This window comes from Musca autumnalis, unplaced genomic scaffold, assembly GCF_047663935.1.
Source record: "Musca autumnalis isolate F117 unplaced genomic scaffold, ASM4766393v1 scaffold_4, whole genome shotgun sequence".
Taxonomy (NCBI): Eukaryota; Metazoa; Arthropoda; class Insecta; order Diptera; family Muscidae; genus Musca; species Musca autumnalis.
Window position 1 is genome coordinate 204,468,745 of NW_027411977.1, and position 9,241 is coordinate 204,477,985.

Here is a 9,241-nt window from a genome sequence, read left to right on the forward strand (position 1 = left end):
TAAGACTTATTAAAATCCTTTCATACTGTCAAGCACTCTACACTGTCTGAGGACATCGACAAAAGATTAAAATCCTGGATAATCAGTCATACATGAAATACGTAGCTGCCAGTCGTATGTCGAACTCAGGAACAAGAAGTCGAAGTATAACAGGGAGTTTCCCAATGCGGGTGATATCTCCCGAAAGGTTTAACATCTACCTTGTCTGTATTCCAACCCCTTCAGACGACAATGAGATCGTTACTAATGTAATTTGTGAAAAGCTGAAATCCTATTTGATTGGTGTCATCACCTTTTTTCAGGCGGGTAATATGCAAATATCCACCACTAAATTAACGGTCAATCTGTTCACCAAATCCCAGCAAAATTTGAAGGAAGGGGTTTGTGACGGCCAGCCAAAGACCGTTGTTTAAAAAGGCTTCCTTCACATAAGAAAATGATATATTTTCTTTGCATTTTGATTTTTGTTTTCACCAAAATATTGCATGCTGTCAGCTGCCAAAAATGTAAACAAATATAATTAGGGATTTCTATATTGATTTTTGTCCCTTTTATTTAGGTGGTTGTAGTTCCACGGTGTATAGATAGTACGATACATTTTAAGTAGATGGCGTTGGATGAATATTGCCTCCTCTATGATGGACGCAAAGAAAATACACAGATATTGTAATAATTTGCTGAAGACAAAAACATAAAGATAAAAAACCCAGTTTATAATGTGAGTGGGAGTTAATCTCTGTTGTTACGATATCATAGCAATGTTATGATTCGTTGTCAGACGATTTTAATCACCAAACCAGACTTTACATCTAATATTTTTTTGTAAAACACGCGTCACTAAATTTGTCAATTGTAATGAATATCAGTCAAATAAATGACACACATTCCCAAAACATCATTTTTAAGTGCAATTGTAAAATGCATCTAACGCAGTAAAAAGCCATAATATAATCTGACTATTACAAAAAGGAAATGTTTAAATATTGAGGATAAATAATAGTTGTTGTGTTAAGAATAAAAATTTTTGTTTAATCGGCGGAAAATATTTATAAATAATGTTAATAAATATTTATTTTTTAAACCAACATAAAATTGTAACTTGAAAAAGTGTTGCCAAGTTTCACTATTCAAAAGTCAACTATGTGCAACAGCTGATACCGATATCACAATATCACTATGGTGATATCGAAAAGATCCCTCATCACTAGATCAAAAACATGTGAGTTTCAACCTCAACCAAAGTCACCTTGACATTGTTAATCCTTTTCAAAAGTTGGTATTAGTGAGGAATAAGCTGCTCTTATTAGCTATTAAATTATAAGTCATTATTATAAGCTGAAATTATAAGACTGATAGTGAAATAGTGATAATTACCAAAACTAAACTTAATTCTTTCTTTAGTATCACTAAATAGTAAAGTTACGGACATTTACTTCAATTCATATTTCTAAATTATTGCTCGGAATATTGTGGTGAAACACCTAATCTTCAGAAAAAGAAGATAACATATTGGTCCTTTGATGATTTTAACGCCGCGGTAATCGCCAAATACCGACAAACACATTTTGAAGAAGAAACCACATATTCTGAGCCCCCAACTTATGGTATTACAAGACACCCAAAAATTCGACCATACAGACATAACCTGGTCATGGAAGAAATGCCCAAAGTTAAAAAATATAATGAGTGAGTACTGTCACCAATAATAAGTTAAGCAACAAGTGCCATCTAGAATCAACAAAAGTGCCATAACTATAAATGCAGTTAGTTCCATCTACATATCAAATAATTTTAACAAAACAATAAATAATTATTGAGCTCCATCTTGATAAGTTTCCCTTCATTACACGTGGTTTATTTCGCATCAACTTTCATGAAATATAAAGTGATTGGAAATTTAATTACGACACATTGCATAACTTAAGGCATAAAGTAATTCATTTTGTTATGAGACATTAGGGTGTTCCCTACAAAAATCCTAGAATTTCTAAAAAGCATAAAACTAACTAAAAAAGGTTGAAAAATCATTAAAATATGTAAAAAAATTATATAATTAAAATATTTCGTAAACCTAACCTAAAAATAATTCATAAAACCTACACGTGTAAAATTACATCACCCTGTAAATCAAAAAAATGAGAACCTAACTATGGAGAAATGTAAAATCAACAAGTAATGATGCACTAAAAAAAATAATTATAAGTAATTTAAACCAACCTTGTACTTGCAACAACTTCTAAAAATACATGAAAACGTAAAAAAATCGTAACCTAAAAAAATAAGTTTGCAGGCGATTAAGACCCTATAATTATACGTAAAAAAAAGGCAAAATATAAAAATTATATGATTTTCAGAAAATTTAGAAATTGTTGTAATTAAATATATTTCCCATGGTTATATATAAAACAAAACGAACATAAGTTTAAGTATTCCACAATTATAAAAAAAATTATAGTTATATTGAACCATAAAAAAACAAAAACAAAACTTTTATAGAAATTATTAAAAAAATTAAAATGCAATACAAAATTAGTTTAACAATTAAAATATTTTGATCTTTTTCTTTCTGTATCTAACGATATGTTTTAAAATCTAAATTCAAAATGGGTTGAATGTTTGTTTGATATGTGGTAAGTTGATATTGGGGTATTTTCAAAAAGATGATGGCATGAAAATACCACGGATGACTGCAAAATGTCATATGGGGTGGGCAAAAAGCCATCGAGGTAAAACACCATAACCTCAAAGAAATAGAATGGAAATCACGATGTTCATTTAGATTGAATTAACAAAGTTTATTGTATCGAAATACATCCGTTTCATTATTTTTGCCTTTTTGATTTACTAAAAATCTAAAAATCCCGTTAATAACCAAAACCCATGGTACACAAATTTATATGTACAGTTCAGCGGAAGAAGAACCTCCCCATTCCGGCGAGCTAAGCCGCAGCCAAAACACCAGTACCATGTCCGCTCAACTAGACTGTCACATATATGGCGCCCAACGTGGGGCTTCTTTAAATTTTTGTTTTTACAATAGCCTAAACTCTTCATCAAGCTACTATCAGTTGTATAGGTATCCAGGAAGGCTAGAATAAAGCCATGCCATGTTGTACAGATACTCTGATGTAGTGAAATGTAGAGTTACCAATTTAGAAAAATGTTATTACAATCGTAGAAGTATCATAATTTAAGGCTATAGAGCTAGATATTTATTTGTATTTCAACGAAAGTATTATACATTGACCTAAAAAGGTACAATTCATTTAATTCTTGCTTCCCAAATTGTATTTCGATATATTACTTTAAAATAAAAATCTTCTAAAAAAACAACATTCAATTTAAAATGAATACTTTATTTAAAATGTTTATTTAAGAAAATAATCATAATTAAGTATTCTATTACAATTAGTATTCTAGATAATTAATTTCCTAATTAAAATTAGAAAATATTAATATTTTAGAAACATATAAAATTGCGATATGATTTCCATTTCCATATAAACGTATTAAAAATAAACCACTATCAAACAAGTAAAATTCAACCCAAGAAAAAAATTTTTCTTCCCAATAATTATGAAATATTTGTTATTATTTTTTTTAAATAATATTTATTCATATTTAGTATGAATATATTCAAAATAAAAAAAAAAAATAAATAAATAAATTATGATACAGTTATACAATTATATTAATTATAATAAATAAATTATAGTTTAATATAAATTTAAAACAAAACCACATTTATTAAATAAATATTGTTATATAGCAATAACTGTTTTAGTTATTTTAAAACATATTTAAAAAAAATATTCTTTACTAATAAATGTGATTTTGTAAAAATAAAAGAAGATATAATTTAAAATAAGTATAAGTCTTAAAAGAAGAATGTAAAGCAAAACATTTTTCAAAATTAAAATTTAAAAGTATATATTTAACTACTATATAAAATCCATCACTGTTTCAAGGTTAAGAGAAGAAAACAAAATCATATACAATTATAAAAAAAAAATACTTTGGTTTTATATAATAATTAATTATACACAAAAATAGTTAAAATTTGCAAGATACTAAAAAAATAATACAAATATTTTTATTAGTATAAAAATTAAATTTCCAAAAATATCATTATCTGAAATGACAACATATTAAAAAAAAATTATATGAAGAACATTATGAAATGTTGAACAATCCAAACTCAGTAATTACATATCGTGGGTTCGAAACAGTTACGACCTTACAGAATCATCTTTAAAAAAAAAAAAAAATAACTAAAACAATAGGTACGCATATGCTGCATAAACAACCAATGTAAAGAACAAGAAAGGCACATTAGGATGTGAAAATAATGATTGAATTGAAAATATTCTCAATGTATTCTATTTTAATTTAAAAAATTAATTTTCGTCCATCTATGAATCGCATTGATGTCATATCCACAGTATTAAAATTTCCTCAATGTCGTTCGATCATGTTGACAACAAACATAGATATTGTGGCTGTCCAGAACAGATGCATATTTGCATCAATTGTGTGCAATAGACAACCTAAAAAAAAAACAAATAATTTTTTTATAAGACTTTGAGAGCAATTGCTTTACAGGAGGATGCTTACTTTTCAATAGAACCATATTCACAATGGCAAACTACTTAAGCATTTGTCCAGAAAAATGTTCAGCCAAATTCCTGTAAAGGAAAGATATGCCCCATTCCAGAACAACATCCCTACGCAACAATCCAGATAGAAAATGTAAGTTTCACTAAAACATCGTCATTATTTTCCATATAACGTTTACAAATCAATAAAACAAAATGTATCTGAAAAGACAAAAAGAACAACTTAAAAGATGTGAACAAATATAGTCCAATTGGAAAGATACTTACATTCCTACCTTAAAAATTCACTGCCGCTTCGATGATGCAAATTACATGTACATTTTCTTTCCATTCATATTATTGATCATAGCACTTTGATCACTCTTCTTTGGTATTAGCAATATTGGATAAATAACTCTGTTTTCACCCACATCATAATAAATTATTGTTATTCAAGTTAAAAAGGAGTTGACACGAAAACATTAGAACAATGTGTCATGTGTTCTGTTATCTTAAAAGCGGAGATGCTAAATATTTTGATCCCACTGTTCATACATACTCGTCCGGTGAACGAAAAAAATCACTTGCATTTGTTGACCAAAACACAGCATCAATTCTCAACACTGTCACCTCTCACTTTTTTCCAAAACCTTTTCCACGAACATCGAATAATAGTAAACTCGACAATAATCCACTTCATAGGACCTGAAAATAAACAAGAAACACTATTAGAACCTTAAAAAAACTAGTAAACGAAAATACTTACCTTGTATGTGGACATAATTTACCATCTGGAATTGCCTGTTGCCTTTGCGTAATTGTATGTTGCAACCTGCTATTTTGTGGCTTTGTGCCTATTCTTTATACCACTTGAAAAAAATATAATCCTTCCGCTTTTATTGACCTCATTTTGATGATACATTCATTAAATCTGAAAGTAATAAGAATTGTTAACAAAATTTTTTTCGGACAACATACATAGATAGATACATCTTCGATACTTACCTTCTGTTTGCATGTTTTTTATTCCCAACTCTTTTAGCTTCACAGGCTGCGCGAAAAGAGTTGGCTTTGTGACGGCCAGCCAAAGACCGTTGTTTAAAAAGGCTTCCTTCACATAAGAAAATGATATATTTTCTTTGCATTTTGATTTTTGTTTTCACCAAAATATTGCATGCTGTCAGCTGCCAAAAATGTAAACAAATATAATTAGGGATTTCTATATTGATTTTTGTCCCTTTTATTTAGGTGGTTGTAGTTCCACGGTGTATAGATAGTACGATACATTTTAAGTAGATGGCGTTGGATGAATATTGCCTCCTCTATGATGGACGCAAAGAAAATACACAGATATTGTAATAATTTGCTGAAGACAAAAACATAAAGATAAAAAACCCAGTTTATAATGTGAGTGGGAGTTAATCTCTGTTGTTACGATATCATAGCAATGTTATGATTCGTTGTCAGACGATTTTAATCACCAAACCAGACTTTACATCTAATATTTTTTTGTAAAACACGCGTCACTAAATTTGTCAATTGTAATGAATATCAGTCAAATAAATGACACACATTCCCAAAACATCATTTTTAAGTGCAATTGTAAAATGCATCTAACGCAGTAAAAAGCCATAATATAATCTGACTATTACAAAAAGGAAATGTTTAAATATTGAGGATAAATAATAGTTGTTGTGTTAAGAATAAAAATTTTTGTTTAATCGGCGGAAAATATTTATAAATAATGTTAATAAATATTTATTTTTTAAACCAACATAAAATTGTAACTTGAAAAAGTGTTGCCAAGTTTCACTATTCAAAAGTCAACTATGTGCAACAGCTGATACCGATATCACAATATCACTATGGTGATATCGAAAAGATCCCTCATCACTAGATCAAAAACATGTGAGTTTCAACCTCAACCAAAGTCACCTTGACATTGTTAATCCTTTTCAAAAGTTGGTATTAGTGAGGAATAAGCTGCTCTTATTAGCTATTAAATTATAAGTCATTATTATAAGCTGAAATTATAAGACTGATAGTGAAATAGTGATAATTACCAAAACTAAACTTAATTCTTTCTTTAGTATCACTAAATAGTAAAGTTACGGACATTTACTTCAATTCATATTTCTAAATTATTGCTCGGAATATTGTGGTGAAACACCTAATCTTCAGAAAAAGAAGATAACATATTGGTCCTTTGATGATTTTAACGCCGCGGTAATCGCCAAATACCGACAAACACATTTTGAAGAAGAAACCACATATTCTGAGCCCCCAACTTATGGTATTACAAGACACCCAAAAATTCGACCATACAGACATAACCTGGTCATGGAAGAAATGCCCAAAGTTAAAAAATATAATGAGTGAGTACTGTCACCAATAATAAGTTAAGCAACAAGTGCCATCTAGAATCAACAAAAGTGCCATAACTATAAATGCAGTTAGTTCCATCTACATATCAAATAATTTTAACAAAACAATAAATAATTATTGAGCTCCATCTTGATAAGTTTCCCTTCATTACACGTGGTTTATTTCGCATCAACTTTCATGAAATATAAAGTGATTGGAAATTTAATTACGACACATTGCATAACTTAAGGCATAAAGTAATTCATTTTGTTATGAGACATTAGGGTGTTCCCTACAAAAATCCTAGAATTTCTAAAAAGCATAAAACTAACTAAAAAAGGTTGAAAAATCATTAAAATATGTAAAAAAATTATATAATTAAAATATTTCGTAAACCTAACCTAAAAATAATTCATAAAACCTACACGTGTAAAATTACATCACCCTGTAAATCAAAAAAATGAGAACCTAACTATGGAGAAATGTAAAATCAACAAGTAATGATGCACTAAAAAAAATAATTATAAGTAATTTAAACCAACCTTGTACTTGCAACAACTTCTAAAAATACATGAAAACGTAAAAAAATCGTAACCTAAAAAAATAAGTTTGCAGGCGATTAAGACCCTATAATTATACGTAAAAAAAAGGCAAAATATAAAAATTATATGATTTTCAGAAAATTTAGAAATTGTTGTAATTAAATATATTTCCCATGGTTATATATAAAACAAAACGAACATAAGTTTAAGTATTCCACAATTATAAAAAAAATTATAGTTATATTGAACCATAAAAAAACAAAAACAAAACTTTTATAGAAATTATTAAAAAAATTAAAATGCAATACAAAATTAGTTTAACAATTAAAATATTTTGATCTTTTTCTTTCTGTATCTAACGATATGTTTTAAAATCTAAATTCAAAATGGGTTGAATGTTTGTTTGATATGTGGTAAGTTGATATTGGGGTATTTTCAAAAAGATGATGGCATGAAAATACCACGGATGACTGCAAAATGTCATATGGGGTGGGCAAAAAGCCATCGAGGTAAAACACCATAACCTCAAAGAAATAGAATGGAAATCACGATGTTCATTTTAGATTGAATTAACAAAGTTTATTGTATCGAAATACATCCGTTTCATTATTTTTGCCTTTTTGATTTACTAAAAATCTAAAAATCCCGTTAATAACCAAAACCCATGGTACACAAATTTATATGTACAGTTCAGCGGAAGAAGAACCTCCCCATTCCGGCGAGCTAAGCCGCAGCCAAAACACCAGTACCATGTCCGCTCAACTAGACTGTCACAGGTTCCATGCGATGACGTGATTTCATGCCATCTTTTGCATTGGTTCAAACGAAGTCGTAAAAGATCCGATCTTTTCATTAGCATTTGAACCAATGCAAAAGAAGTCGTGAAAGATCCGATCTTTTCATCAGGATTTGAACCCATGCATTTGAACCGATTCCATCGATCCAATAGAGATGCGTTTTGTTTTTTTATTTATACACATTTTCTAAATATATATAATTAATTATTTAAAATAGGCTTGATGTTGTCGGAGACCTCGAAATCACAACCAACGTTGTTAAATCTCTCGCCGTAATGATAATGTCATTGCAAAGGGTTTGTGAAAATGGCATGCCAAAGCATTGGTGGAAATGACATGCCAAAGCATTGGTGAAAATCACATGTCAAAGAATTGGTGTAAATGAAATGCTTTGGATCCAAAAATGAATAGCATATTTTGGGGTTCACGCTCATATAAAATTCATCGATGAAGATGCTAAAAAGATGACATGCCAGATCACTTTCACCCATGATTGAATAGCATCTTTGGCATCAAACATTTTGCTGGGATGGACTTTAGAGGTCAGCACAGAGTTGAAAGTCCTAGTTGATGGTAGCAGAAACCACCAACTACCCCAAGATTCTAGGGGTTACATTCGACATCTATCTGCAGGAAACTGATATGTAGGAATAAGGTCCCCTAGGGTCTAAAATGGAAAAAGATACGGGCACGTCTACAGTAGCAATAACTGTAGTATTGGAAAAGCGACTGTAGTGTTTTCTAAGCAGTAGTCTTTGTGATCAAGAAGGCACTAGCAGATTTAATAAGAAATCTTGATTCTTAGATCCTTGAACTGGTGACTGTTTTTGTAAATATAGGAGCGGCTCTTTGATCCATCATATTCTTCAACATTGAATCCGAAGCTGTCTTCGAGTGATTATTTGTCTTGAATCAATGTCATCCTACTATGTTGGAGGCTAGT

The 9,241-nt window shown here is 29.6% G+C and overlaps 1 long non-coding RNA gene across 1 annotated transcript; it reads right to left on the bottom strand.

The window, feature by feature from the left end:
- Positions 1 to 3,934: 3,934 nt before the first annotated feature.
- Positions 3,935 to 6,741, bottom strand: LOC141401379 (uncharacterized). The gene is made up of 5 exons (XR_012412323.1): positions 5,601 to 6,741; positions 5,362 to 5,526; positions 4,884 to 5,300; positions 4,615 to 4,817; positions 3,935 to 4,547 (listed from the first exon to the last, which is right to left on the bottom strand). It is a non-coding gene; the product is annotated as an uncharacterized lncRNA (long non-coding RNA).
- Positions 6,742 to 9,241: the final 2,500 nt, after the last annotated feature.